General features: G+C 55.3%; 52 non-coding genes and 3 pseudogenes across 52 annotated transcripts; all 55 read left to right on the top strand.

The window, feature by feature from the left end:
- Positions 1-162: 162 nt before the first annotated feature.
- Positions 163-281, top strand: LOC147788300 (5S ribosomal RNA). The gene has a single exon (XR_015412299.1). It is a non-coding gene; the product is annotated as a 5S ribosomal RNA (ribosomal RNA).
- A 215-nt stretch (positions 282-496) lies between these two features.
- On the top strand, positions 497-615 carry LOC147788299 (5S ribosomal RNA). The gene has a single exon (XR_015412262.1). It is a non-coding gene; the product is annotated as a 5S ribosomal RNA (ribosomal RNA).
- Positions 616-830: 215 nt separating this feature from the next.
- Positions 831-949, top strand: LOC147788298 (5S ribosomal RNA). Its single transcript, XR_015412772.1, has one exon. It is a non-coding gene; the product is annotated as a 5S ribosomal RNA (ribosomal RNA).
- A 215-nt stretch (positions 950-1,164) lies between these two features.
- On the top strand, positions 1,165-1,283 carry LOC147788297 (5S ribosomal RNA). Its single transcript, XR_015412348.1, has one exon. It is a non-coding gene; the product is annotated as a 5S ribosomal RNA (ribosomal RNA).
- Positions 1,284-1,498: 215 nt separating this feature from the next.
- On the top strand, positions 1,499-1,617 carry LOC147788296 (5S ribosomal RNA). Its single transcript, XR_015412771.1, has one exon. It is a non-coding gene; the product is annotated as a 5S ribosomal RNA (ribosomal RNA).
- A 215-nt stretch (positions 1,618-1,832) lies between these two features.
- LOC147788295 (5S ribosomal RNA) lies at positions 1,833-1,951 on the top strand. Its single transcript, XR_015412282.1, has one exon. It is a non-coding gene; the product is annotated as a 5S ribosomal RNA (ribosomal RNA).
- A 215-nt stretch (positions 1,952-2,166) lies between these two features.
- On the top strand, positions 2,167-2,285 carry LOC147788294 (5S ribosomal RNA). Its single transcript, XR_015412506.1, has one exon. It is a non-coding gene; the product is annotated as a 5S ribosomal RNA (ribosomal RNA).
- Positions 2,286-2,500: 215 nt separating this feature from the next.
- LOC147788293 (5S ribosomal RNA) lies at positions 2,501-2,619 on the top strand (annotated as a pseudogene).
- A 215-nt stretch (positions 2,620-2,834) lies between these two features.
- On the top strand, positions 2,835-2,953 carry LOC147788292 (5S ribosomal RNA). The gene has a single exon (XR_015412303.1). It is a non-coding gene; the product is annotated as a 5S ribosomal RNA (ribosomal RNA).
- Positions 2,954-3,168: 215 nt separating this feature from the next.
- On the top strand, positions 3,169-3,287 carry LOC147788291 (5S ribosomal RNA). Its single transcript, XR_015412339.1, has one exon. It is a non-coding gene; the product is annotated as a 5S ribosomal RNA (ribosomal RNA).
- Positions 3,288-3,502: 215 nt separating this feature from the next.
- LOC147788290 (5S ribosomal RNA) lies at positions 3,503-3,621 on the top strand. Its single transcript, XR_015413030.1, has one exon. It is a non-coding gene; the product is annotated as a 5S ribosomal RNA (ribosomal RNA).
- A 215-nt stretch (positions 3,622-3,836) lies between these two features.
- On the top strand, positions 3,837-3,955 carry LOC147788289 (5S ribosomal RNA). The gene has a single exon (XR_015412566.1). It is a non-coding gene; the product is annotated as a 5S ribosomal RNA (ribosomal RNA).
- Positions 3,956-4,170: 215 nt separating this feature from the next.
- LOC147788288 (5S ribosomal RNA) lies at positions 4,171-4,289 on the top strand. Its single transcript, XR_015412564.1, has one exon. It is a non-coding gene; the product is annotated as a 5S ribosomal RNA (ribosomal RNA).
- Positions 4,290-4,485: 196 nt separating this feature from the next.
- Positions 4,486-4,604, top strand: LOC147788287 (5S ribosomal RNA). The gene has a single exon (XR_015412770.1). It is a non-coding gene; the product is annotated as a 5S ribosomal RNA (ribosomal RNA).
- A 215-nt stretch (positions 4,605-4,819) lies between these two features.
- Positions 4,820-4,938, top strand: LOC147788286 (5S ribosomal RNA). Its single transcript, XR_015412563.1, has one exon. It is a non-coding gene; the product is annotated as a 5S ribosomal RNA (ribosomal RNA).
- Positions 4,939-5,134: 196 nt separating this feature from the next.
- Positions 5,135-5,253, top strand: LOC147788285 (5S ribosomal RNA). The gene has a single exon (XR_015412769.1). It is a non-coding gene; the product is annotated as a 5S ribosomal RNA (ribosomal RNA).
- Positions 5,254-5,468: 215 nt separating this feature from the next.
- LOC147788284 (5S ribosomal RNA) lies at positions 5,469-5,587 on the top strand. Its single transcript, XR_015412768.1, has one exon. It is a non-coding gene; the product is annotated as a 5S ribosomal RNA (ribosomal RNA).
- A 215-nt stretch (positions 5,588-5,802) lies between these two features.
- LOC147788283 (5S ribosomal RNA) lies at positions 5,803-5,921 on the top strand. The gene has a single exon (XR_015412384.1). It is a non-coding gene; the product is annotated as a 5S ribosomal RNA (ribosomal RNA).
- Positions 5,922-6,136: 215 nt separating this feature from the next.
- LOC147788282 (5S ribosomal RNA) lies at positions 6,137-6,255 on the top strand. The gene has a single exon (XR_015413013.1). It is a non-coding gene; the product is annotated as a 5S ribosomal RNA (ribosomal RNA).
- Positions 6,256-6,470: 215 nt separating this feature from the next.
- LOC147788281 (5S ribosomal RNA) lies at positions 6,471-6,589 on the top strand. Its single transcript, XR_015412383.1, has one exon. It is a non-coding gene; the product is annotated as a 5S ribosomal RNA (ribosomal RNA).
- A 196-nt stretch (positions 6,590-6,785) lies between these two features.
- Positions 6,786-6,904, top strand: LOC147788280 (5S ribosomal RNA). The gene has a single exon (XR_015412302.1). It is a non-coding gene; the product is annotated as a 5S ribosomal RNA (ribosomal RNA).
- Positions 6,905-7,119: 215 nt separating this feature from the next.
- On the top strand, positions 7,120-7,238 carry LOC147788279 (5S ribosomal RNA). Its single transcript, XR_015412295.1, has one exon. It is a non-coding gene; the product is annotated as a 5S ribosomal RNA (ribosomal RNA).
- Positions 7,239-7,453: 215 nt separating this feature from the next.
- LOC147788278 (5S ribosomal RNA) lies at positions 7,454-7,572 on the top strand. Its single transcript, XR_015412767.1, has one exon. It is a non-coding gene; the product is annotated as a 5S ribosomal RNA (ribosomal RNA).
- Positions 7,573-7,787: 215 nt separating this feature from the next.
- On the top strand, positions 7,788-7,906 carry LOC147788277 (5S ribosomal RNA; annotated as a pseudogene).
- A 215-nt stretch (positions 7,907-8,121) lies between these two features.
- LOC147788276 (5S ribosomal RNA) lies at positions 8,122-8,240 on the top strand. Its single transcript, XR_015412766.1, has one exon. It is a non-coding gene; the product is annotated as a 5S ribosomal RNA (ribosomal RNA).
- A 215-nt stretch (positions 8,241-8,455) lies between these two features.
- LOC147788275 (5S ribosomal RNA) lies at positions 8,456-8,574 on the top strand. The gene has a single exon (XR_015412374.1). It is a non-coding gene; the product is annotated as a 5S ribosomal RNA (ribosomal RNA).
- Positions 8,575-8,789: 215 nt separating this feature from the next.
- On the top strand, positions 8,790-8,908 carry LOC147788274 (5S ribosomal RNA). Its single transcript, XR_015412338.1, has one exon. It is a non-coding gene; the product is annotated as a 5S ribosomal RNA (ribosomal RNA).
- Positions 8,909-9,123: 215 nt separating this feature from the next.
- LOC147788273 (5S ribosomal RNA) lies at positions 9,124-9,242 on the top strand. Its single transcript, XR_015412359.1, has one exon. It is a non-coding gene; the product is annotated as a 5S ribosomal RNA (ribosomal RNA).
- Positions 9,243-9,457: 215 nt separating this feature from the next.
- Positions 9,458-9,576, top strand: LOC147788272 (5S ribosomal RNA). Its single transcript, XR_015412513.1, has one exon. It is a non-coding gene; the product is annotated as a 5S ribosomal RNA (ribosomal RNA).
- Positions 9,577-9,791: 215 nt separating this feature from the next.
- On the top strand, positions 9,792-9,910 carry LOC147788271 (5S ribosomal RNA). Its single transcript, XR_015412492.1, has one exon. It is a non-coding gene; the product is annotated as a 5S ribosomal RNA (ribosomal RNA).
- A 215-nt stretch (positions 9,911-10,125) lies between these two features.
- On the top strand, positions 10,126-10,244 carry LOC147788270 (5S ribosomal RNA). Its single transcript, XR_015412571.1, has one exon. It is a non-coding gene; the product is annotated as a 5S ribosomal RNA (ribosomal RNA).
- Positions 10,245-10,459: 215 nt separating this feature from the next.
- LOC147788269 (5S ribosomal RNA) lies at positions 10,460-10,578 on the top strand. Its single transcript, XR_015412301.1, has one exon. It is a non-coding gene; the product is annotated as a 5S ribosomal RNA (ribosomal RNA).
- A 215-nt stretch (positions 10,579-10,793) lies between these two features.
- Positions 10,794-10,912, top strand: LOC147788268 (5S ribosomal RNA). The gene has a single exon (XR_015412437.1). It is a non-coding gene; the product is annotated as a 5S ribosomal RNA (ribosomal RNA).
- A 215-nt stretch (positions 10,913-11,127) lies between these two features.
- On the top strand, positions 11,128-11,246 carry LOC147788267 (5S ribosomal RNA). Its single transcript, XR_015412426.1, has one exon. It is a non-coding gene; the product is annotated as a 5S ribosomal RNA (ribosomal RNA).
- A 215-nt stretch (positions 11,247-11,461) lies between these two features.
- Positions 11,462-11,580, top strand: LOC147788266 (5S ribosomal RNA). Its single transcript, XR_015412425.1, has one exon. It is a non-coding gene; the product is annotated as a 5S ribosomal RNA (ribosomal RNA).
- A 215-nt stretch (positions 11,581-11,795) lies between these two features.
- Positions 11,796-11,914, top strand: LOC147788265 (5S ribosomal RNA). The gene has a single exon (XR_015412675.1). It is a non-coding gene; the product is annotated as a 5S ribosomal RNA (ribosomal RNA).
- A 215-nt stretch (positions 11,915-12,129) lies between these two features.
- Positions 12,130-12,248, top strand: LOC147788264 (5S ribosomal RNA; annotated as a pseudogene).
- Positions 12,249-12,463: 215 nt separating this feature from the next.
- Positions 12,464-12,582, top strand: LOC147788263 (5S ribosomal RNA). The gene has a single exon (XR_015412559.1). It is a non-coding gene; the product is annotated as a 5S ribosomal RNA (ribosomal RNA).
- A 215-nt stretch (positions 12,583-12,797) lies between these two features.
- On the top strand, positions 12,798-12,916 carry LOC147788262 (5S ribosomal RNA). The gene has a single exon (XR_015412765.1). It is a non-coding gene; the product is annotated as a 5S ribosomal RNA (ribosomal RNA).
- A 215-nt stretch (positions 12,917-13,131) lies between these two features.
- On the top strand, positions 13,132-13,250 carry LOC147788261 (5S ribosomal RNA). The gene has a single exon (XR_015412344.1). It is a non-coding gene; the product is annotated as a 5S ribosomal RNA (ribosomal RNA).
- A 215-nt stretch (positions 13,251-13,465) lies between these two features.
- On the top strand, positions 13,466-13,584 carry LOC147788260 (5S ribosomal RNA). The gene has a single exon (XR_015412512.1). It is a non-coding gene; the product is annotated as a 5S ribosomal RNA (ribosomal RNA).
- Positions 13,585-13,799: 215 nt separating this feature from the next.
- LOC147788259 (5S ribosomal RNA) lies at positions 13,800-13,918 on the top strand. Its single transcript, XR_015412764.1, has one exon. It is a non-coding gene; the product is annotated as a 5S ribosomal RNA (ribosomal RNA).
- A 215-nt stretch (positions 13,919-14,133) lies between these two features.
- Positions 14,134-14,252, top strand: LOC147788258 (5S ribosomal RNA). Its single transcript, XR_015412342.1, has one exon. It is a non-coding gene; the product is annotated as a 5S ribosomal RNA (ribosomal RNA).
- A 215-nt stretch (positions 14,253-14,467) lies between these two features.
- Positions 14,468-14,586, top strand: LOC147788257 (5S ribosomal RNA). Its single transcript, XR_015412994.1, has one exon. It is a non-coding gene; the product is annotated as a 5S ribosomal RNA (ribosomal RNA).
- Positions 14,587-14,801: 215 nt separating this feature from the next.
- LOC147788256 (5S ribosomal RNA) lies at positions 14,802-14,920 on the top strand. The gene has a single exon (XR_015412245.1). It is a non-coding gene; the product is annotated as a 5S ribosomal RNA (ribosomal RNA).
- A 215-nt stretch (positions 14,921-15,135) lies between these two features.
- Positions 15,136-15,254, top strand: LOC147788255 (5S ribosomal RNA). The gene has a single exon (XR_015412341.1). It is a non-coding gene; the product is annotated as a 5S ribosomal RNA (ribosomal RNA).
- Positions 15,255-15,469: 215 nt separating this feature from the next.
- Positions 15,470-15,588, top strand: LOC147788254 (5S ribosomal RNA). Its single transcript, XR_015412993.1, has one exon. It is a non-coding gene; the product is annotated as a 5S ribosomal RNA (ribosomal RNA).
- Positions 15,589-15,803: 215 nt separating this feature from the next.
- On the top strand, positions 15,804-15,922 carry LOC147788253 (5S ribosomal RNA). Its single transcript, XR_015412992.1, has one exon. It is a non-coding gene; the product is annotated as a 5S ribosomal RNA (ribosomal RNA).
- Positions 15,923-16,137: 215 nt separating this feature from the next.
- LOC147788252 (5S ribosomal RNA) lies at positions 16,138-16,256 on the top strand. Its single transcript, XR_015412244.1, has one exon. It is a non-coding gene; the product is annotated as a 5S ribosomal RNA (ribosomal RNA).
- Positions 16,257-16,471: 215 nt separating this feature from the next.
- Positions 16,472-16,590, top strand: LOC147788251 (5S ribosomal RNA). Its single transcript, XR_015412340.1, has one exon. It is a non-coding gene; the product is annotated as a 5S ribosomal RNA (ribosomal RNA).
- Positions 16,591-16,805: 215 nt separating this feature from the next.
- LOC147788250 (5S ribosomal RNA) lies at positions 16,806-16,924 on the top strand. Its single transcript, XR_015412991.1, has one exon. It is a non-coding gene; the product is annotated as a 5S ribosomal RNA (ribosomal RNA).
- Positions 16,925-17,139: 215 nt separating this feature from the next.
- Positions 17,140-17,258, top strand: LOC147788249 (5S ribosomal RNA). The gene has a single exon (XR_015412762.1). It is a non-coding gene; the product is annotated as a 5S ribosomal RNA (ribosomal RNA).
- A 215-nt stretch (positions 17,259-17,473) lies between these two features.
- Positions 17,474-17,592, top strand: LOC147788248 (5S ribosomal RNA). The gene has a single exon (XR_015412430.1). It is a non-coding gene; the product is annotated as a 5S ribosomal RNA (ribosomal RNA).
- Positions 17,593-17,807: 215 nt separating this feature from the next.
- LOC147788247 (5S ribosomal RNA) lies at positions 17,808-17,926 on the top strand. The gene has a single exon (XR_015412257.1). It is a non-coding gene; the product is annotated as a 5S ribosomal RNA (ribosomal RNA).
- Positions 17,927-18,141: 215 nt separating this feature from the next.
- On the top strand, positions 18,142-18,260 carry LOC147788246 (5S ribosomal RNA). The gene has a single exon (XR_015412761.1). It is a non-coding gene; the product is annotated as a 5S ribosomal RNA (ribosomal RNA).
- The last annotated feature ends 70 nt before the right edge of the window (positions 18,261-18,330 follow it).

Here is an 18,330-nt window from a genome sequence, read left to right as displayed (position 1 = left end):
ATGGCAACCTCCCCCGCTCGCACGCTCACGCCCATCGCGTTTCTTCTCCCCGACGTGTCCGCGCGGGCCCCGCCGACCGTTCCGAGCACGTGCGTGCACCCACCGTCGCCTCGATCATGCCGCCCCGCATGCGTTAAATGCAATTTGTGCGCATTGCATGTCGGGTGCGATCATACCAGCACTAATGCACCGGATCCCATCAGAACTCCGCAGTTAAGCGTGCTTGGGCGAGAGTAGTACTAAGTTGGGTGACCACTTGGGAAGTCCTCGTGTTGCACCGCTTTTTTATTTTTTATTTCAATTTCTCCCCGTTCTTTTCTTCCTTTCTTTACAAATGGCAACCTCCCCCGCTCGCACGCTCACGCCCATCGCGTTTCTTCTCCCCGACGTGTCCGCGCGGGCCCCGCCGACCGTTCCGAGCACGTGCGTGCACCCACCGTTGCCTCGATCATGCCGTCCCGCATGCGTTAAATGCAATTTGTGCGCATTGTATGTCGGGTGCGATCATACCAGCACTAATGCACTGGATCCCATCAGAACTCCGCAGTTAAGCGTGCTTGGGCGAGAGTAGTACTAAGTTGGGTGACCACTTGGGAAGTCCTCGTGTTGCACCCCTTTTTTATTTTTTATTTCAATTTCTCCCCGTTCTTTTCTTCCTTTCTTTACAAATGGCAACCTCCCCCGCTCGCACGCTCACGCCCATCGCGTTTCTTCTCCCCGACGTGTCCGCGCGGGCCCCGCCGACCGTTCCGAGCACGTGCGTGCACCCACCGTCGCCTCGATCATGCCGCCCCGCATGCGTTAAATGCAATTTGTGCGCATTGCATGTCGGGTGCGATCATACCAGCACTAATGCACCGGATCCCATCAGAACTCCGCAGTTAAGCGTGCTTGGGCGAGAGTAGTACTAAGTTGGGTGACCACTTGGGAAGTCCTCGTGTTGCACCCCTTTTTTATTTTTTATTTCAATTTCTCCCCGTTCTTTTCTTAATTTCTTTACAAATGGCAACCTCCCCCGCTCGCACGCTCACGCCCATCGCGTTTCTTCTCCCCGACGTGTCCGCGCGGGCCCCGCCGACCGTTCCGAGCACGTGCGTGCACCCACCGTCGCCTCGATCATGCCGCCCCGCATGCGTTAAATGCAATTTGTGCGCATTGCATGTCGGGTGTGATCATACCAGCACTAATGCACCGGATCCCATCAGAACTCCGCAGTTAAGCGTGCTTGGGCGAGAGTAGTACTAAGTTGGGTGACCACTTGGGAAGTCCTCGTGTTGCTCCCCTTTTTTATTTTTTATTTCAATTTCTCCCCGTTCTTTTCTTCCTTTCTTTACAAATGGCAACCTCCCCCGCTCGCACGCTCACGCCCATCGCGTTTCTTCTCCCCGACGTGTCCGCGCGGGCCCCGCCGACCGTTCCGAGCACGTGCGTGCACCCACCGTTGCCTCGATCATGTCGTCCCGCATGCGTTAAATGCAATTTGTGCGCATTGCATGTCGGGTGCGATCATACCAGCACTAATGCACCGGATCCCATCAGAACTCCGCAGTTAAGCGTGCTTGGGCGAGAGTAGTACTAAGTTGGGTGACCACTTGGGAAGTCCTCGTGTTGCACCCCTTTTTTATTTTTTATTTCAATTTCTCCCCGTTCTTTTCTTCCTTTCTTTACAAATGGCAACCTCCCCCGCTCGCACGCTCACGCCCATCGCGTTTCTTCTCCCCGACGTGTCCGCGCGGGCCCCGCCGACCGTTCCGAGCACGTGCGTGCACCCACCGTCGCCTCGATCATGCCGCCCCGCATGCGTTAAATGCAATTTGTGCGCATTGCATGTCGGGTGTGATCATACCAGCACTAATGCACCGGATCCCATCAGAACTCCGCAGTTAAGCGTGCGTGGGCGAGAGTAGTACTAAGTTGGGTGACCACTTGGGAAGTCCTCGTGTTGCACCCCTTTTTTATTTTTTATTTCAATTTCTCCCCGTTCTTTTCTTCCTTTCTTTACAAATGGCAACCTCCCCCGCTCGCACGCTCACGCCCATCGCGTTTCTTCTCCCCGACGTGTCCGCGCGGGCCACGCCGACCGTTCCGAGCACGTGCGTGCACCCACCGTCGCCTCGATCATGCCGCCCCGCATGCGTTAAATGCAATTTGTGCGCATTGCATTTTGGGTGTGATCATACCAGCACTAATGCACCGGATCCCATCAGAACTCCGCAGTTAAGCGTGCTTGGGCGAGAGTAGTACTAAGTTGGTTGACCACTTTGGAAGTCCTCGTGTTGCACCCCTTTTTTATTTTTTATTTCAATTTCTCCCTGTTCTTTTCTTCCTTTCTTTACAAATGGCAACCTCCCCCGCTCGCACGCTCACGCCCATCGCGTTTCTTCTCCCCGACGTGTCCGCGCGGGCCCCGCCGACCGTTCCGAGCACGTGCGTGCACCCACCGTCGCCTCGATCATGCCGCCCCGCATGCGTTAAATGCAATTTGTGCGCATTGCATGTCGGGTGGGATCATACTAGCACTAATGCACCGGATCCCGTCAGAACTCTGCAGTTAAGCGTGCTTGGGCGAGAGTAGTACTAAGTTGGGTGACCACTTGGGAAGTCCTCGTGTTGCACCCCTTTTTTATTTTTTATTTCAATTTCTCCCCGTTCTTTTCTTCCTTTCTTTACAAATGGCAACCTCCCCCGCTCGCACGCTCACGCCCATCGCGTTTCTTCTCCCCGACGTGTCCGCGCGGGCCCCGCCGACCGTTCTGAGCACGTGCGTGCACCCACCGTCGCCTCGATCATGCCGCCCCGCATGCGTTAAATGCAATTTGTGCGCATTGCATGTCGGGTGCGATCATACCAGCACTAATGCACCGGATCCCATCAGAACTCCGCAGTTAAGCGTGCTTGGGCGAGAGTAGTACTAAGTTGGGTGACCACTTTGGAAGTCCTCGTGTTGCACCCCTTTTTTATTTTTTATTTCAATTTCTCCCCGTTCTTTTCTTCCTTTCTTTACAAATGGCAACCTCCCCCGCTCCCACGCTCACGCCCATCGCGTTTCTTCTCCCCGACGTGTCCGCGCGGGCCCCGCCGACCGTTCCGAGCACGTGCGTGCACCCACCGTTGCCTCGATCATGCCGTCCCGCATGCGTTAAATGCAATTTGTGCGCATTGCATGTAGGGTGCGATCATACCAGCACTAATGCATCGGATCCCATCAGAACTCCGCAGTTAAGCGTGCTCGGGCGAGAGTAGTACTAAGTTGGGTGACCACTTGGGAAGTCCTCGTGTTGCACCCCTTTTTTATTTTTTATTTCAATTTCTCCCCGTTCTTTTCTTCCTTTCTTTACAAATGGCAACCTCCCCCGCTCGCACGCTCACGCCCATCGCGTTTCTTCTCCCCGACGTGTCCGCGCGGGCCCCGCCGACCGTTCCGAGCACGTGCGTGCACCCACCGTCGCCTCGATCATGCCGCCCCGCATGCGTTAAATGCAATTTGTGCGCATTGCATGTCGGGTGCGATCATACCAGCACTAATGCACCGGATCCCATCAGAACTCCGCAGTTAAGTGTGCTTGGGCGAGAGTAGTACTAAGTTGGGTGACCACTTGGGAAGTCCTCGTGTTGCACCCCTTTTTTATTTTTTATTTCAATTTCTCCCCGTTCTTTTCTTCCTTTCTTTACAAATGGCAACCTCCCCCGCTCGCACGCTCACGCCCATCGCGTTTCTTCTCCCCGACGTGTCCGCGCGGGCCCCGCCGACCGTTCCGAGCACGTGCGTGCACCCACCGTCGCCTCGATCATGCCGCCCCGCATGCGTTAAATGCAATTTGTGCGCATTGCATGTCGGGTGGGATCATACTAGCACTAATGCACCGGATCCCGTCAGAACTCCGCAGTTAAGCGTGCTTGGGCGAGAGTAGTACTAAGTTGGGTGACCACTTGGGAAGTCCTCGTGTTGCACCCCTTTTTTATTTTTTATTTCAATTTCTCCCCGTTCTTTTCTTCCTTTCTTTACAAATGGCAACCTCCCCCGCTCGCACGCTCACGCCCATCGCGTTTCTTCTCCCCGACGTGTCCGCGCGGGCCCCGCCGACCGTTCCGAGCACGTGCGTGCACCCACCGTCGCCTCGATCATGCCGCTCCGCATGCGTTAAATGCAATTTGTGCGCATTGCATGTCGGGTGCGATCATACCAGCACTAATGCACCGGATCCAATCAGAACTCCGCAGTTAAGCGTGCTTGGGCGAGAGTAGTACTAAGTTGGGTGACCACTTGGGAAGTCCTCATGTTGCACCCCTTTTCTCCCCGTTCTTTTCTTCCTTTCTTTATAAATGGCAACCTCCACCGCTCGCACGCTCACGCCCATCGCGTTTCTTCTCCCCGACGTGTCCGCGCGGGCCCCGCCGACCATTCCGAGCACGTGCGTGCACCCACCGTTGCCTCGATCATGCCGTCCCGCATGCGTTAAATGCAATTTGTGCGCATTGCATGTCGGGTGCGATCATACCAGCACTAATGCACCGGATCCCATCAGAACTCCGCAGTTAAGCGTGCTTGGGCGAGAGTAGTACTAAGTTGGGTGACCACTTGGGAAGTCCTCGTGTTGCACCCCTTTTTTATTTTTTATTTCAATTTCTCCCCGTTCTTTTCTTCCTTTCTTTACAAATGGCAACCTCCCCCGCTCGCACGCTCACGCCCATCGCGTTTCTTCTCCCCGACGTGTCCGCGCGGGCCCCGCCGACCGTTCCGAGCACGTGCGTGCACCCACCGTCGCCTCGATCATGCCGCCCCGCATGCGTTAAATGCAATTTGTGCGCATTGCATGTCGGGTGCGATCATACCAGCACTAATGCACCGGATCCAATCAGAACTCCGCAGTTAAGCGTGCTTGGGCGAGAGTAGTACTAAGTTGGGTGACCACTTGGGAAGTCCTCATGTTGCACCCCTTTTCTCCCCGTTCTTTTCTTCCTTTCTTTATAAATGGCAACCTCCACCGCTCGCACGCTCACGCCCATCGCGTTTCTTCTCCCCGACGTGTCCGCGCGGGCCCCGCCGACCATTCCGAGCACGTGCGTGCACCCACCGTTGCCTCGATCATGCCGTCCCGCATGCGTTAAATGCAATTTGTGCGCATTGCATGTCGGGTGCGATCATACCAGCACTAATGCACCGGATCCCATCAGAACTCCGCAGTTAAGCGTGCTTGGGCGAGAGTAGTACTAAGTTGGGTGACCACTTGGGAAGTCCTCGTGTTGCACCCCTTTTTTATTTTTTATTTCAATTTCTCCCCGTTCTTTTCTTCCTTTCTTTACAAATGGCAACCTCCCCCGCTCGCACGCTCACGCCCATCGCGTTTCTTCTCCCCGACGTGTCCGCGCGGGCCCCGCCGACCGTTCCGAGCACGTGCGTGCACCCACCGTCGCCTCGATCATGCCGCCCCGCATGCGTTAAATGCAATTTGTGCGCATTGCATGTCGGGTGCGATCATACCAGCACTAATGCACCGGATCCCATCAGAACTCCGCAGTTAAGCGTGCTTGGGCGAGAGTAGTACTAAGTTGGGTGACCACTTGGGAAGTCCTCGTGTTGCACCCCTTTTCTATTTTTTATTTCAATTTCTCCCCGTTCTTTTCTTCCTTTCTTTACAAATGGCAACCTCCCCCGCTCGCACGCTCACGCCCATCGCGTTTCTTCTCCCCGACGTGTCCGCGCGGGCCCCGCCGACCGTTCCGAGCACGTGCGTGCACCCACCGTCGCCTCGATCATGCCGCCCCGCATGCGTTAAATGCAATTTGTGCGCATTGCATGTCGGGTGCGATCATACCAGCACTAATGCACCGGATCCCATTAGAACTCCACAGTTAAGCGTGCTTGGGCGAGAGTAGTACTAAGTTGGGTGACCACTTGGGAAGTCCTCGTGTTGCACCCCTTTTTTATTTTTTATTTCAATTTCTCCCCGTTCTTTTCTTCCTTTCTTTACAAATGGCAACCTCCCCCGCTCGCACGCTCACGCCCATCGCGTTTCTTCTCCCCGACGTGTCCGCGCGGGCCCCGCCGACCGTTCCGAGCACGTGCGTGCACCCACCGTCGCCTCGATCATGCCGCCCCGCATGCGTTAAATGCAATTTGTGCGCATTGCATGTCGGGTGTGATCATACCAGCACTAATGCACCGGATCCCATCAGAACTCCGCAGTTAAGCGTGCTTGGGCGAGAGTAGTACTAAGTTGGGTGACCACTTGGGAAGTCCTCGTGTTGCACCCCTTTTTTATTTTTTATTTCAATTTCTCCCCGTTCTTTTCTTCCTTTCTTTACAAATGGCAACCTCCCCCGCTCGCACGCTCACGCCCATCGCGTTTCTTCTCCCCGACGTGTCCGCGCGGGCCCCGCCGACCGTTCCGAGCACGTGCGTGCACCCACCGTCGCCTCGATCATGCCGCTCCGCATGCGTTAAATGCAATTTGTGCGCATTGCATGTCGGGTGCGATCATACCAGCACTAATGCACCGGATCCCATCAGAACTCCGCAGTTAAGCGTGCTTGGGCGAGAGTAGTACTAAGTTGGGTGACCACTTGGGAAGTCCTCATGTTGCACCCCTTTTCTCCCCGTTCTTTTCTTCCTTTCTTTACAAATGGCAACCTCCACCGCTCGCACGCTCACGCCCATCGCGTTTCTTCTCCCCGACGTGTCCGCGCGGGCCCCGCCGACCATTCCGAGCACGTGCGTGCACCCACCGTTGCCTCGATCATGCCGTCCCGCATGCGTTAAATGCAATTTGTGCGCATTGCATGTCGGGTGCGATCATACCAGCACTAATGCACCGGATCCCATCAGAACTCCGCAGTTAAGCGTGCTTGGGCGAGAGTAGTACTAAGTTGGGTGACCACTTTGGAAGTCCTCGTGTTGCACCCCTTTTTTATTTTTTATTTCAATTTCTCCCCGTTCTTTTCTTCCTTTCTTTACAAATGGCAACCTCCCCCGCTCCCACGCTCACGCCCATCGCGTTTCTTCTCCCCGACGTGTCCGCGCGGGCCCCGCCGACCGTTCCGAGCACGTGCGTGCACCCACCGTTGCCTCGATCATGCCGTCCCGCATGCGTTAAATGCAATTTGTGCGCATTGCATGTCGGGTGCGATCATACCAGCACTAATGCATCGGATCCCATCAGAACTCCGCAGTTAAGCGTGCTTGGGCGAGAGTAGTACTAAGTTGGGTGACCACTTGGGAAGTCCTCGTGTTGCACCCCTTTTTTATTTTTTATTTCAATTTCTCCCCGTTCTTTTCTTCCTTTCTTTACAAATGGCAACCTCCCCCGCTCGCACGCTCACGCCCATCGCGTTTCTTCTCCCCGACGTGTCCGCGCGGGCCCCGCCGACCGTTCCGAGCACGTGCGTGCACCCACCGTCGCCTCGATCATGCCGCCCCGCATGCGTTAAATGCAATTTGTGCGCATTGCATGTCGGGTGCGATCATACCAGCACTAATGCACCGGATCCCATCAGAACTCCGCAGTTAAGCGTGCTTGGGCGAGAGTAGTACTAAGTTGGGTGACCACTTGGGAAGTCCTCGTGTTGCACCCCTTTTTTATTTTTTATTTCAATTTCTCCCCGTTCTTTTCTTCCTTTCTTTACAAATGGCAACCTCCCCCGCTCGCACGCTCACGCCCATCGCGTTTCTTCTCCCCGACGTGTCCGCGCGGGCCCCGCCGACCGTTCCGAGCACGTGCGTGCACCCACCGTCGCCTCGATCATGCCGCCCCGCATGCGTTAAATGCAATTTGTGCGCATTGCATGTCGGGTGGGATCATACTAGCACTAATGCATCGGATCCCGTCAGAACTCCGCAGTTAAGCGTGCTTGGGCGAGAGTAGTACTAAGTTGGGTGACCACTTGGGAAGTCCTCGTGTTGCACCCCTTTTTTATTTTTTATTTCAATTTCTCCCCGTTCTTTTCTTCCTTTCTTTACAAATGGCAACCTCCCCCGCTCGCACGCTCACGCCCATCGCGTTTTTTCTCCCCGACGTGTCCGCGCGGGCCCCGCCGACCGTCCAGAGCACGTGCGTGCACCCACCGTCGCCTCGATCATGCCGCCCCGCATGCGTTAAATGCAATTTGTGCGCATTGCATGTCGGGTGCGATCATACCAGCACTAATGCACCGGATCCCATCAGAACTCCGCAGTTAAGCGTGCTTGGGCGAGAGTAGTACTAAGTTGGGTGACCACTTGGGAAGTCCTCGTGTTGCACCCCTTTTTTATTTTTTATTTCAATTTCTCCCCGTTCTTTTCTTCCTTTCTTTACAAATGGCAACCTCCCCCGCTCGCACGCTCACGCCCATCGCGTTTCTTCTCCCCGACGTGTCCGCGCGGGCCCCGCCGACCGTTCTGAGCACGTGCGTGCACCCACCGTCGCCTCGATCATGCCGCCCCGCATGCGTTAAATGCAATTTGTGCGCATTGCATGTCGGGTGCGATCATACCAGCACTAATGCACCGGATCCCATCAGAACTCCGCAGTTAAGCGTGCTTGGGCGAGAGTAGTACTAAGTTGGGTGACCACTTGGGATGTCCTCGTGTTGCACCCCTTTTTTATTTTTTATTTCAATTTCTCCCCGTTCTTTTCTTCCTTTCTTTACAAATGGCAACCTCCCCCGCTCGCACGCTCACGCCCATCGCGTTTCTTCTCCCCGACGTGTCCGCGCGGGCCCCGCCGACCGTTCCGAGCACGTGCGTGCACCCACCGTCGCCTCGATCATGCCGCCCCGCATGCGTTAAATGCAATTTGTGCGCATTGCATGTCGGGTGCGATCATACCAGCACTAATGCACCGGATCCCATCAGAACTCCACAGTTAAGCGTGCTTGGGCGAGAGTAGTACTAAGTTGGGTGACCACTTGGGAAGTCCTCGTGTTGCACCCCTTTTTTATTTTTTATTTCAATTTCTCCCCGTTCTTTTCTTCCTTTCTTTACAAATGGCAACCTCCCCCGCTCGCACGCTCACGCCCATCGCGTTTCTTCTCCCCGACGTGTCCGTGCGGGCCCCGCCGACCGTTCCGAGCACGTGCGTGCACCCACCGTCGCCTCGATCATGCCGCCCCGCATGCGTTAAATGCAATTTGTGCGCATTGCATGTCGGGTGCGATCATACCAGCACTAATGCACCGGATCCCATCAGAACTCCGCAATTAAGCGTGCTTGGGCGAGAGTAGTACTAAGTTGGGTGACCACTTGGGAAGTCCTCGTGTTGCACCCCTTTTTTATTTTTTATTTCAATTTCTCCCCGTTCTTTTCTTCCTTTCTTTACAAATGGCAACCTCCCCCGCTCGCACGCTCACGCCCATCGCGTTTCTTCTCCCCGACGTGTCCGCGCGGGCCCCGCCGACCGTTCCGAGCACGTGCGTGCACCCACCGTCGCCTCGATCATGCCGCCCCGCATGCGTTAAATGCAATTTGTGCGCATTGCATGTCGGGTGCGATCATACCAGCACTAATGCATCGGATCCCATCAGAACTCCGCAGTTAAGCGTGCTTGGGCGAGAGTAGTGCTAAGTTGGGTGACCACTTGGGAAGTCCTCGTGTTGCACCCCTTTTTTATTTTTTATTTCAATTTCTCCCCGTTCTTTTCTTCCTTTCTTTACAAATGGCAACCTCCCCCGCTCGCACGCTCACGCCCATCGCGTTTCTTCTCCCCGACGTGTCCGCGCGGGCCCCGCCGACCGTTCCGAGCACGTGCGTGCACCCACCGTCGCCTCGATCATGCCACCCCGCATGCGTTAAATGCAATTTGTGCGCATTGCATGTCGGGTGCGATCATACCAGCACTAATGCACCGGATCCCATCAGAACTCTGCAGTTAAGCGTGATTGGGCGAGAGTAGTACTAAGTTGGGTGACCACTTGGGAAGTCCTCGTGTTGCACCCCTTTTTTATTTTTTATTTCAATTTCTCCCCGTTCTTTTCTTCCTTTCTTTACAAATGGCAACCTCCCCCGCTCGCACGCTCACGCCCATCGCGTTTCTTCTCCCCGACGTGTCCGCGCGGGCCCCGCCGACCGTTCCGAGCACGTGCGTGCACCCACCGTCGCCTCGATCATGCCACCCCGCATGCGTTAAATGCAATTTGTGCGCATTGCATGTCTGGTTTGATCATACCAGCACTAATGCACCGGATCCCATCAGAACTCCGCAGTTAAGCGTGCTTGGGCGAGAGTAGTACTAAGTTGGGTGACCACTTGGGAAGTCCTCGTGTTGCACCCCTTTTTTATTTTTTATTTCAATTTCTCCCCGTTCTTTTCTTCCTTTCTTTACAAATGGCAACCTCCCCCGCTCGCACGCTCACGCCCATCGCGTTTCTTCTCCCCGACGTGTCCGCGCGGGCCCCGCCGACCGTTCCGAGCACGTGCGTGCACCCACCGTTGCCTCGATCATGCCGTCCCGCATGCGTTAAATGCAATTTGTGCGCATTGCATGTCGGGTGCGATCATACCAGCACTAATGCACCGGATCCCATCAGAACTCCGCAGTTAAGCGTGCTTGGGCGAGAGTAGTACTAAGTTGGGTGACCACTTTGGAAGTCCTCGTGTTGCACCCCTTTTTTATTTTTTATTTCAATTTCTCCCCGTTCTTTTCTTCCTTTCTTTACAAATGGCAACCTCCCCCGCTCGCACGCTCACGCCCATCGCGTTTCTTCTCCCCGACGTGTCCGCGCGGGCCCCGCCGACCGTTCCGAGCACGTGCGTGCACCCACCGTCGCCTCGATCATGCCACCCCGCATGCGTTAAATGCAATTTGTGCGCATTGCATGTCGGGTGCGATCATACCAGCACTAATGCACCGGATTCCATCAGAACTCTGCAGTTAAGCGTGCTTGGGCGAGAGTAGTACTAAGTTGGGTGACCACTTGGGAAGTCCTCGTGTTGCACCCCTTTTTTATTTTTTATTTCAATTTCTCCCCGTTCTTTTCTTCCTTTCTTTACAAATGGCAACCTCCCCCGCTCGCACGCTCACGCCCATCGCGTTTCTTCTCCCCGACGTGTCCGCGCGGGCCCCGCCGACCGTTCCGAGCACGTGCGTGCACCCACCGTTGCCTCGATCATGCCGTCCCGCATGCGTTAAATGCAATTTGTGCGCATTGCATGTCGGGTGCGATCATACCAGCACTAATGCACCGGATCCCATCAGAACTCCGCAGTTAAGCGTGCTTTGGCGAGAGTAGTACTAAGTTGGGTGACCACTTGGGAAGTCCTCGTGTTGCACCCCTTTTTTATTTTTTATTTCAATTTCTCCCCGTTCTTTTCTTCCTTTCTTTACAAATGGCAACCTCCCCCGCTCGCACGCTCACGCCCATCGCGTTTCTTCTCCCCGACGTGTCCGCGCGGGCCCCGCCGACCGTTCCGAGCACGTGCGTGCACCCACCGTTGCCTCGATCATGCCGTCCCGCATGCGTTAAATGCAATTTGTGCGCATTGCATGTCGGGTGCGATCATACCAGCACTAATGCACCGGATCCCATCAGAACTCCGCAGTTAAGCGTGCTTTGGCGAGAGTAGTACTAAGTTGGGTGACCACTTGGGAAGTCCTCGTGTTGCACCCCTTTTTTATTTTTTATTTCAATTTCTCCCCGTTCTTTTCTTCCTTTCTTTACAAATGGCAACCTCCCCCGCTCGCACGCTCACGCCCATCGCGTTTCTTCTCCCCGACGTGTCCGCGCGGGCCCCGCCGACCGTTCCGAGCACGTGCGTGCATCCACCGTTGCCTCGATCATGCCGTCCCGCATGCGTTAAATGCAATTTGTGCGCATTGCATGTCGGGTGCGATCATACCAGCACTAATGCACCGGATCCCATCTGAACTCCGCAGTTAAGCGTGCTTGGGCGAGAGTAGTACTAAGTTGGGTGACCACTTGGGAAGTCCTCGTGTTGCACCCCTTTTTTATTTTTTATTTCAATTTCTCCCCGTTCTTTTCTTCCTTTCTTTACAAATGGCAACCTCCCCCGCTCGCACGCTCACGCCCATCGCGTTTCTTCTCCCCGACGTGTCCGCGCGGGCCCCGCCGACCGTTCCGAGCACGTGCGTGCACCCACCGTCGCCTCGATCATGCCGCCCCGCATGCGTTAAATGCAATTTGTGCGCATTGCATGTCGGGTGCGATCATACCAGCACTAATGCACCGGATCCCATCACAACTCCGCAATTAAGCGTGCTTGGGCGAGAGTAGTACTAAGTTGGGTGACCACTTGGGAAGTCCTCGTGTTGCACCCCTTTTTTATTTTTTATTTCAATTTCTCCCCGTTCTTTTCTTCCTTTCTTTACAAATGGCAACCTCCCCCGCTCGCACGCTCACGCCCATCGCGTTTCTTCTCCCCGACGTGTCCGCGCGGGCCCCGCCGACCGTTCCGAGCACGTGCGTGCACCCACCGTCGCCTCGATCATGCCGCCCCGCATGCGTTAAATGCAATTTGTGCGCATTGCATGTCGGGTGCGATCATACCAGCACTAATGCATCGGATCCCATCAGAACTCCGCAGTGAAGCGTGCTTGGGCGAGAGTAGTGCTAAGTTGGGTGACCACTTGGGAAGTCCTCGTGTTGCACCCCTTTTTTATTTTTTATTTCAATTTCTCCCCGTTCTTTTCTTCCTTTCTTTACAAATGGCAACCTCCCCCGCTCGCACGCTCACGCCCATCGCGTTTCTTCTCCCCGACGTGTCCGCGCGGGCCCCGCCGACCGTTCCGAGCACGTGCGTGCACCCACCGTTGCCTCGATCATGCCGTCCCGCATGCGTTAAATGCAATTTGTGCGCATTGCATGTCGGGTGCGATCATACCAGCACTAATGCACCGGATCCCATCAGAACTCCGCAGTTAAGCGTGCTTGGGCGAGAGTAGTACTAAGTTGGGTGACCACTTGGGAAGTCCTCGTGTTGCACCCCTTTTTTATTTTTTATTTCAATTTCTCCCCGTTCTTTTCTTCCTTTCTTTACAAATGGCAACCTCCCCCGCTCGCACGCTCACGCCCATCGCGTTTCTTCTCCCCGACGTGTCCGCGCGGGCCCCGCCGACCGTTCCGAGCACGTGCGTGCACCCACCGTCGCCTCGATCATGCCGCCCCGCATGCGTTAAATGCAATTTGTGCGCATTGCATGTCGGGTGCGATCATACCATCACTAATGCACCGGATCCCATCAGAACTCCGCAGTTAAGCGTGCTTGGGCGAGAGTAGTACTAAGTTGGGTGACCACTTGGGAAGTCCTCGTGTTGCACCCCTTTTTTATTTTTTATTTCAATTTCTCCCCGTTCTTTTCTTCCTTTCTTTACAAATGGCAACCTCCCCCGCTCGCACGCTCACGCCCATCGCGTTTCTTCTCCCCGACGTGTCCGCGCGGGCCCCGCCGACCGTTCCGAGCACGTGCGTGCACCCACCGTTGCCTCGATCATGCCGTCCCGCATGCGTTAAATGCAATTTGTGCGCATTGCATGTCGGGTGCGATCATACCAGCACTAATGCATCGGATCCCATCAGAACTCCGCAGTTAAGCGTGCTTGGGCGAGAGTAGTGCTAAGTTGGGTGACCACTTGGGAAGTCCTCGTGTTGCACCCCTTTTTTATTTTTTATTTCAATTTCTCCCCGTTCTTTTCTTCCTTTCTTTACAAATGGCAACCTCCCCCGCTCGCACGCTCACGCCCATCGCGTTTCTTCTCCCCGACGTGTCCGCGCGGGCCCCGCCGACCGTTCCGAGCACGTGCGTGCACCCACCGTTGCCTCGATCATGCCGTCCCGCATGCGTTAAATGCAATTTGTGCGCATTGCATGTCGGGTGCGATCATACCAGCACTAATGCACCGGATCCCATCAGAACTCCGCAGTTAAGCGTGCTTGGGCGAGAGTAGTACTAAGTTGGGTGACCACTTGGGAAGTCCTCGTGTTGCACCCCTTTTTTATTTTTTATTTCAATTTCTCCCCGTTCTTTTCTTCCTTTCTTTACAAATGGCAACCTCCCCCGCTCGCACGCTCACGCCCATCGCGTTTCTTCTCCCCGACGTGTCCGCGCGGGCCCCGCCGACCGTTCCGAGCACGTGCGTGCACCCACCGTCGCCTCGATCATGCCGCCCCGCATACGTTAAATGCAATTTGTGCGCATTGCATGTCGGGTGCGATCATACCATCACTAATGCACCGGATCCCATCAGAACTCCGCAGTTAAGCGTGCTTGGGCGAGAGTAGTACTAAGTTGGGTGACCACTTGGGAAGTCCTCGTGTTGCACCCCTTTTTTATTTTTTATTTCAATTTCTCCCCGTTCTTTTCTTCCTTTCTTTACAAATGGCAACCTCCCCCGCTCGCACGCTCACGCCCATCGCGTTTCTTCTCCCCGACGTGTCCGCGCGGGCCCCGCCGACCGTTCCGAGCACGTGCGTGCACCCACCGTTGCCTCGATCATGCCGTCCCGCATGCGTTAAATGCAATTTGTGCGCATTGCATGTCGGGTGCGATCATACCAGCACTAATGCACCGGATCCCATCAGAACTCCGCAGTTAAGCGTGCTCGGGCGAGAGTAGTACTAAGTTGGGTGACCACTTGGGAAGTCCTCGTGTTGCACCCCTTTTTTATTTTTTATTTCAATTTCTCCCCGTTCTTTTCTTCCTTTCTTTACAAATGGCAACCTCCCCCGCTCGCACGCTCACGCCCATCGCGTTTCTTCTCCCCGACGTGTCCGCGCGGGCCCCGCCGACCGTTCCGAGCACGTGCGTGCACCCACCGTTGCCTCGATCATGCCGTCCCGCATGCGTTAAATGCAATTTGTGCGCATTGCATGTCGGGTGCGATCATACCAGCACTAATGCACCGGATCCCATCAGAACTCTGCAGTTAAGCGTGCTTGGGCGAGAGTAGTACTAAGTTGGGTGACCACTTGGGAAGTCCTCGTGTTGCACCCCTTTTTTATTTTTTATTTCAATTTCTCCCCGTTCTTTTCTTCCTTTCTTTACAAATGGCAACCTCCCCCGCTCGCACGCTCACGCCCATCGCGTTTCTTCTCCCCGACGTGTCCGCGCGGGCCCCGCCGACCGTTCCGCGCACGTGCGTGCACCCACCGTCGCCTCGATCATGCCGCCCCGCATGCGTTAAATGCAATTTGTGCGCATTGCATGTCGGGTGCGATCATACCATCACTAATGCACCGGATCCCATCAGAACTCCGCAGTTAAGCGTGCTTGGGCGAGAGTAGTACTAAGTTGGGTGACCACTTGGGAAGTCCTCGTGTTGCACCCCTTTTTTATTTTTTATTTCAATTTCTCCCCGTTCTTTTCTTCCTTTCTTTACAAATGGCAACCTCCCCCGCTCGCACGCTCACGCCCATCGCGTTTCTTCTCCCCGACGTGTCCGCGCGGGCCCCGCCGACCGTTCCGAGCACGTGCGTGCACCCACCGTTGCCTCGATCATGCCGTCCCGCATGCGTTAAATGCAATTTGTGCGCATTGCATGTCGGGTGCGATCATACCAGCACTAATGCACCGGATCCCATCAGAACTCCGCAGTTAAGCGTGCTCGGGCGAGAGTAGTACTAAGTTGGGTGACCACTTGGGAAGTCCTCGTGTTGCACCCCTTTTTTATTTTTTATTTCAATTTCTCCCCGTTCTTTTCTTCCTTTCTTTACAAATGGCAACCTCCCCCGCTCGCACGCTCACGCCCATCGCGTTTCTTCTCCCCGACGTGTCCGCGCGGGCCCCGCCGACCGTTCCGAGCACGTGCGTGCACCCACCGTTGCCTCGATCATGCCGTCCCGCATGCGTTAAATGCAATTTGTGCGCATTGCATGTCGGGTGCGATCATACCAGCACTAATGCACCGGATCCCATCAGAACTCCGCAGTTAAGCGTGCTCGGGCGAGAGTAGTACTAAGTTGGGTGACCACTTGGGAAGTCCTCGTGTTGCACCCCTTTTTTATTTTTTATTTCAATTTCTCCCCGTTCTTTTCTTCCTTTCTTTACAAATGGCAACCTCCCCCGCTCGCACGCTCACGCCCATCGCGTTTCTTCTCCCCGACGTGTCCGCGCGGGCCCCGCCGACCGTTCCGAGCACGTGCGTGCACCCACCGTTGCCTCGATCATGCCGTCCCGCATGCGTTAAATGCAATTTGTGCGCATTGCATGTCGGGTGCGATCATACCAGCACTAATGCACCGGATCCCATCAGAACTCTGCAGTTAAGCGTGCTTGGGCGAGAGTAGTACTAAGTTGGGTGACCACTTGGGAAGTCCTCGTGTTGCACCCCTTTTTTATTTTTTATTTCAATTTCTCCCCGTTCTTTTCTTCCTTTCTTTACAAATGGCAACCTCCCCCGCTCGCACGCTCACGCCCATCGCGTTTCTTCTCCCCGACGTGTCCGCGCGGGCCCCGCCGACCGTTCCGCGCACGTGCGTGCACCCACCGTCGCCTCGATCATGCCGCCCCGCATGCGTTAAATGCAATTTGTGCGCATTGCATGTCGGGTGCGATCATACCATCACTAATGCACCGGATCCCATCAGAACTCCGCAGTTAAGCGTGCTTGGGCGAGAGTAGTACTAAGTTGGGTGACCACTTGGGAAGTCCTCGTGTTGCACCCCTTTTTTATTTTTTATTTCAATTTCTCCCCGTTCTTTTCTTCCTTTCTTTACAAATGGCAACCTCCCCCGCTCGCACGCTCACGCCCATCGCGTTTCTTCTCCCCGACGTGTCCGCGCGGGCCCCGCCGACCGTTCCGAGCACGTGCGTGCACCCACCGTCGCCTCGATCATGCCGCCCCGCATGCGTTAAATGCAATTTGTGCGCATTGCATGTCGGGTGCGATCATACCAGCACTAATGCACCGGATCCCATCAGAACTCCGCAGTTAAGCGTGCTCGGGCGAGAGTAGTACTAAGTTGGGTGACCACTTGGGAAGTCCTCGTGTTGCACCCCTTTTTTATTTTTTATTTCAATTTCTCCCCGTTCTTTTCTTCCTTTCTTTACAAATGGCAACCTCCCCCGCTCGCACGCTCACGCCCATCGCGTTTCTTCTCCCCGACGTGTCCGCGCGGGCCCCGCCGACCGTTCCGAGCACGTGCGTGCACCCACCGTCGCCTCGATCATGCCGCCCCGCATGCGTTAAATGCAATTTGTGCGCATTGCATGTCGGGTGCGATCATACCAGCACTAATGCACCGGATCCCATCAGAACTCCGCAGTTAAGCGTGCTTGGGCGAGAGTAGTACTAAGTTGGGTGACCACTTGGGAAGTCCTCGTGTTGCACCCCTTTTTTATTTTTTATTTCAATTTCTCCCCGTTCTTTTCTTCCTTTCTTTACAAATGGCAACCTCCCCCGCTCGCACGCTCACGCCCATCGCGTTTCTTCTCCCCGACGTGTCCGCGCGGGCCCCGCCGACCGTTCCGAGCACGTGCGTGCACCCACCGTCGCCTCGATCATGCCGCCCCGCATGCGTTAAATGCAATTTGTGCGCATTGCATGTCGGGTGTGATCATACCAGCACTAATGCACCTGATCCCATCAGAACTCCGCAGTTAAGCGTGCTTGGGCGAGAGTAGTACTAAGTTGGGTGACCACTTGGGAAGTCCTCGTGTTGCACCCCTTTTTTATTTTTTATTTCAATTTCTCCCCGTTCTTTTCTTCCTTTCTTTACAAATGGCAACCTCCCCCGCTCGCACGCTCACGCCCATCGCGTTTCTTCTCCCCGACGTGTCCGCGCGGGCCCCGCCGACCGTTCCGAGCACGTGCGTGCACCCACCGTCGCCTCGATCATGCCGCCCCGCATGCGTTAAATGCAATTTGTGCGCATTGCATGTCGGGTGCGATCATACCAGCACTAATGCACCGGATCCCATCAGAACTCCGCAGTTAATCGTGCTTGGGCGAGAGTAGTACTAAGTTGGGTGACCACTTGGGAAGTCCTCGTGTTGCACCCCTTTTTTATTTTTTATTTCAATTTCTCCCCGTTCTTTTCTTCCTTTCTTTACAAATGGCAACCTCCCCCGCTCGCACGCTCACGCCCATCGCGTTTCTTCTCCCCGACGTGTCCGCGCGGGCCCCGCCGACCGTTCCGAGCACGTGCGTGCACCCACCGTCGCCTCGATCATGCCGCCCCGCATGCGTTAAATGCAATTTGTGCGCATTGCATGTCGGGTGCGATCATACCAGCACTAATGCACCGGATCCCATCAGAACTCCGCAGTTAAGCGTGCTTGGGCGAGAGTAGTACTAAGTTGGGTGACCACTTGGGAAGTCCTCGTGTTGCACCCCTTTTTTATTTTTTATTTCAAATTCTCCCCGTTCTTTTCTTCCTTTCTTTACAAATGGCAACCTCCCCCGC

The sequence above is a fragment of the Cucurbita pepo genome, chromosome 16 (genome assembly GCF_057944985.1).
Source record: "Cucurbita pepo subsp. pepo isolate OVF chromosome 16, ASM5794498v1, whole genome shotgun sequence".
In the NCBI taxonomy this organism is placed as follows: domain Eukaryota; kingdom Viridiplantae; phylum Streptophyta; class Magnoliopsida; order Cucurbitales; family Cucurbitaceae; genus Cucurbita; species Cucurbita pepo.
This window is presented reverse-complemented; position numbering and strand designations above follow the sequence as displayed.